The sequence below is a fragment of the Struthio camelus genome, chromosome 5 (assembly GCF_040807025.1).
Source record: "Struthio camelus isolate bStrCam1 chromosome 5, bStrCam1.hap1, whole genome shotgun sequence".
Classification (NCBI taxonomy): Eukaryota; Metazoa; Chordata; class Aves; order Struthioniformes; family Struthionidae; genus Struthio; species Struthio camelus.
Genome location: NC_090946.1, coordinates 77,800,802 through 77,806,650, shown reverse-complemented (window position 1 = coordinate 77,806,650; position 5,849 = coordinate 77,800,802).

Genomic DNA, 5,849 nt, shown 5'->3' with positions numbered 1-5,849 from the left:
GAGGCCTTTAAATATCACAGTCTGGGACTTCCCTCCTGCCCAAGGTGTGTGCCAGGACACCTTTGATACGCCCTCTATTTTAATGCATTCTGTAACTACTTTCTGACCCTGGAAAGGAAAATTGCATTGTTAATTACCCTGGGTAGGAGAATTTGTTTTAACACTAGGGCTTTCAAGGTACAATCCAGATGTGTTCACATGTGGAAGAAAGGAACCACTCTACTGTAGAGTGGTTGTGTGGTAGACAGAGAGTGTTTCAGGAATACTCAAACACTCTCAGAGTAAACTCCCAGAAACTCTGCTGCAGACTCCACTGGTTCTGCTAATGATCCTACCATGAGAAGGGACAATCCCGGTCAATCAGCAGAGCTCATACTGGTTTTCTAGTTTGGTTTGCCAGAAAGCATAGATTTTCCTTGTGCATTTGAATGAACTAAAAAGAACTGCCATATTTTGGGAGGGAGATATTGATGGACATAAAGGAAAACAGTTGTTTCCAGTGGCAGGGTTGCTCTTCCTGTATTTAAGATCCCAGAAGATGCCATCCTCAAGGTCAGATCTTTCTGGCTGCTGCTACGCTCCCCCTCGGGTTTTGTTTCCTCACCCCTACCATCCTCTGGAAATTATCCAAACTGCAAGTGCTAAGGAGGTGTCTACAGTGAGATGGTTTGCTCCTGTTGTTCCTGCTCCATGCATCTGTCTGTTATACCCCATGTGGGCTTCTTGCCACCATCTTCGGAGCTTCACAGTCCTTCCTCTCTTGCTGGTTCTCACATAACCTGCCCACGCTGCCAGCCTTAGCCACCCATATCTACCACCAAGTGATTGCTTCATGCTGTCTGGGTCACTCCTCTGAGGTCCCAGACCTCTAAATATGTTGAAACGCCTCTCTTGTGCTCAAGGAGTTGACTCAGCTGTCAGCACTAACATGAACAACTTGTTCTCCCTCTACATCTGCTGCCTGAGTCTCTCCAGTCTCTCCCTGTGAGCTCCTGGAGGAAAGCAGCCTCCCTCTTTTGGTATCTGAGCCTTCCCTGTGTGTCCCAGGCCAGACTGGCTTCTATCAACGATAATGCCCCATCTGGTGGAGTCTCTGCTGAATTGGCTCACTGCCAGCTGACAAGTCCCCTTGCATTGCCACTGCTCCCAACAGCGTGACCTTGAGTGCCAGAATTCCTCAGTACGTCTCCTAGCCTGGGTACTGCTTCACACACCAAAGAGGAGAGAAATGGCGGTCATCTCACTAGCCATCAGCCCTCCATAATCACAGAATCACAGAATGGTTTAGGTTGGAAGGGACCTCTGGAGATCATCTAGTCCAATCTCCCTGCTCAAGCAGGGACCTCTAGAGCCTATTGCCCAGGTTCGCGTCCAGGTGGGTTTTGAATATCTCCAGGGAAGGAGACTCCACAGCCTCTCTGGGCAACCTGTTCCAGTGCTCTGGCACCCTCACAGTGAAGAAGTTTTTCCTCAGGTTCAGATGGAGCTTCCTGTGGTTAAGTTTCTGCCCGTTGCCTCTTGTCCTGTCGCTGGGCACCACGGAGAAGAGACTGGCCTCATCCTCTTGACGCCCCCCCCCTTCAGATACTTGTACACATCGATGAGACAATACTAGTGTCTGCTAGGATGGCCCACTTGCCCCATGCAGCAAGGAGCTTTGAGCAGTACCAGAAGTCCTGCCGAGGAGTCAAGTCGTACCTGATTCCTTTCCCACCCAGCTGGGGAAGGCTGCTGCACTTGCTGGCCTTTAACCAAGCAGTCAGATCCTGCTCTTAACCACTGGGGTAATAGTTCAGTCAAATAGAGGTCTTGTTTCACAACGTCAGGTAGGGTTAATGCATTACAAGGCTCATTGACTTGATAACATGGAGGGAAGGAAACAACATCCCATCTCACTGCTCGATAAGCAAGGAGGCAAATTCTGCTGTCTGGGATAGACAGCATGTAAAAGTCTCTGGGGACTCTGCTCTTCGTTCTGTTGTCTGTCTTGTGTGTATTATCATGCACCTTAATAATTTCTAATGATACTTTATGATGAGAGCTACTTTTGGGTTAGAAACCTAGCTGTGAACTAGCTTCTGGTTGGAACCAGAGATTTGTGTATCCCACAGTGGGTCCTGAAGCATGCTAACAAGTGAATGGCTAAAGATAATCTTGCTATCCCCAAAACATCATTGCCAGCATGGTCCCCAGCCATATTAAAGCAGCATGAGCCCGCAGTAATGGGGTAGGGGGAGAAATAGCCATTTCCAAATGTTTGGCTACCCCAAATCACACCTCCTGTGGAACAAAGGATGGGAATTGCCCATCAACAACTTGCTGGGTCTCTTTCCTCCTCTCTAGCAGCTGTTTCTTTTGTATCCTGATCCCTTTTCTTGTATTGCTAATGCAGAAAGCAAGAAAACAAGTAGAGCCATCAATCAGGCTACAAGTTGGGTCATTGCAAAGATCAGGGGTTAATCCATTAATATATTGCGAAGAACAGGGCTGAGTGAAAGGTGCCAGTGTTGAGCATGGAGCATTGTAACAGGCCGCCACAGCAATGGCATGAAAGATGTGACTGCCGCAGAACAGAGCAGGAGTAAAATATCAAACACGATATGCCGGGGGCTTTGGTCACCACTGAGCCAGTCCCTCTGGAGGTGTGAGTGGCAGCTACCAAGAACGAAGTTGGATCAAACGCAGACCTCCAGACTCTGGGGAGGTGGCAAAGCTGTATCTTGGCCTGGGTGCAGCCACCATGGCTTGAAGTCCTATCTGTGCAAGCAAGACATGGAAGCCCAGGTACCTCATGGTAATACACTGAGTTGTCCACAGACTCTGCAGCCTGAGGGCACTGGTGTCTCCTCAGGGTTAACTTCTAGCCAAAGCATCACCTCAGAGGAGGATGTCTCCTGCTGTCTCTGAGCCGCTCTGCAGGAGACTGTTGAAACCAGTGGGCTGATGAATCTCTGCTGAAGTCTTCCCAGCGAGTTTGGCAAGTTGTGGGAGGGCTAGAGGCTTGATGGGGAGCTGGTTTTGACCTAGATCATGTTTTGTAGTCACTTCACAAAGTCCTTAGTAGCAGCTTCACTCTGACGTTAGAGCCTATGCAGCTCATTTTTCCAAGAGCTTTCCTCAACTCGATTTCCACCCTCACCCCTGGGACAGAAGAGGCTTTAGTGGGGGTCACAGCTGGTGGGGAAGTCTCATGCCATGGGGAAGTGGGTTGGTTTATTTCTGCCAGGGCTTGAATTTCCTCCAGAAAAGGTTGTGATCCTGGGAGTCCCTATTCACATGCTTCGCCTGCTCTGAGTTAAGAGTTACAAACTGCAAGAGACATTTGGCAAACTGAAGGCAGATCACAGAAAGCGCAGATCTAAAAATAGGGCAAGCGATTGAATGGATAAAGTCACATGCAACTCTCCTAGCCACATCAATCACATAGTCTGTGTTTGCCAAGCAGATTAAAAAGACATGTATACAAAACACTGGTAGGGAATGATGGAAAACTTGCTATTTCAAAACATGCTTCCTGGAATCATGCATGTTTCATGTAACAATTAATGGAAACTGCTGTGCAAGTGTTATGACCCTGTATTGTTTCATTTCTTTTTACTTAGGGAGTCTGGATACTTAGGCCAGAGTGGAAAAGTCAAGGAACAGGATATCCGCAGGAGAAAGGAATCCTACTCAGGTGAAATGGTTCAGCAGGGAACAGCGCTACTCCGGCGCACCCTCAGCACAGCAGTGAGGAGCGTGCCTCGCATGGGATCGCTGCGATATGCAGGATGAGGCTTCAGCAAGCTGGACGGAGCAAGTCAGGACGTCACCAAACGGAGGGGAAAGAGTTGGCCACGGGAGCAGAGACGACAGAGACAGCCCAGGTGTGAAGGGGATCTGAACTGCCAAATTCCCTTTTGATTTCCACCCTGCCATCCCACTGCAGGCCTCTGAATTGTTAGCAGGATGAATCTGGGGCAGGATATAGCCCAGGTGCTGATAGCCAGCAGTTGACTCCAGTTATGCAGATAAGCCTCTCAGATAGGCTAAGCCATGGCCTTTGGGACAGTGCTGGCAGCTAACCCACAGGGAATATGCAGCAGAGCAGTTACCTGCTGCACAATTGTACCTGCATTCTGGTTAAAGCTGAGGGGATCAGCTGCTTTCCCAGCGCTGAGCACGAGCCCATAGGCTGGGGAGAGAAAGTGGGGTTACCCATTAAAATCTCTTTAAAATTACACACTGGAGTAGAGGAAAGAGAGAAGCTGAGACAGCTTCTTGAAGCTGATCGAGGCAGAACTGGAAGAGGAAAAGTCAAATCCAGGTCTCCAACAGTGTGAATGCTACAGGTCTCATTGCCAAAACCTCCAAGTAATAAATGTTTGCAGTTAGTAAGATTTATAGTTGCGAGGATCTGACACATGCTGCTGATTGCCTCTTCCCTGCATGTTCTTCCTCACTCGGTTTGGGGGTCTGCAAAGGCAGGGGAGGAATTAGCCCGTGTCCTCCCAGCCAGAGAGGCAGGAGGCTGAGGCGGTCCTGGAGACCGCTTTGGTGAAGGACACTGGCCCTACAACAGCACAGGTAGCACTCATCCAGCCCGTACTGTGCAAGAGTGGAGTCAGGTTTCTCTGTAATGAGAACCTTGGCTCTGTAGTATATATTTTGTAGAGTTGTTCATCCTGTCATTAGTGGCAGCTTCTCTTCGGCAGTGGAAGAAATGAAACACTTGGGCCTGGAGGATGTTTTTATTGGCTTGGTCCCTAATAAATAACGTCCCTATCACTTCTTCTGCCTCCTCAGCAACAGGTCTGAGCTGGTCCTGCAGCACAAGATGCACATTGCTATTGCTCTGATGTACATAAATGACCACAGTTGCTGCTATGGAGGGTTTATCAGTGCTGAGTGATTTCAGAGCTGAACAGCAGTGCCCGGGTGTAAGATCTGGGTGAGGGTCTTTGATTAGCTCAGCTGTAGGGCTTCCATGATCACCCGGCTTTGGATCCATCCAGGAGAGTCTCAGCTGGAGAAGACAGACATGTTGAGGGCAGGAACTGACCTGTTTCTAGGGGGCGTATCTGCATGGCGGGGTGGCAGTGAGGATCTCATAGAGTTGCTTCTCGCGGGTACTCAGGTTAATTTTGGCATGAGAACTCAGCAATTGCTGTTGTTCATGGCTGCTGCCGCTGGCACTGCTCCGATCCCTTCCCCCACTGCTGTAAATGGGAAAACTCCCATCATTTTGGGAGCAGGGGCAGGTTTATCTAGGCTCTTGTCTGTGCTGAGACCCCACGTGAGACAAAAATGCCCTTTGAGCACCCTATGCTGTTAGCAGGAGACCTGGTGAAAATCAGTGTACCCCATGTATGAGCCAACTTGCCCTTACAAGGCTCCGGAGATTCAAAGGCAAAAAGCTGCAACCTAGGACTGTATTGCATTAGCAACTTGTTGAGCTCACCTCTCTTCTGTCATCATCGTTTATGCTGGTGTAAAGCTGAAGTGCTTTGATAGGGAATTTAGGGTTGCCTGACCTGGGCCTCACTGAACGCCAAGGCTCCTCACTTGTGCTGGCAGTTGGCAGTCCCACGGAGGCGACAGAGCAACAGAGGATGACTGAGGTGTAGCTGCAAAGTCTGCCCTTGCAGGTTAGCAAAATTCAAAGCGACACGATGGAACGTTCCAGCAATTGTTTTCACCTGAAACCCTAAAATCTTGTGCGAGGAAAATTCAGATTTTCTTTCTTGTTTTATAGCGGTAGATTTTCTTAGTTTATGGTTCTAGTAGAAATATTCTCCTGACGTTCAAATATTTCAATTTTTCAGTCTGAATCTCTTTTTCTCCTCGCTGCTTTGCTTTGGCTCATGGGA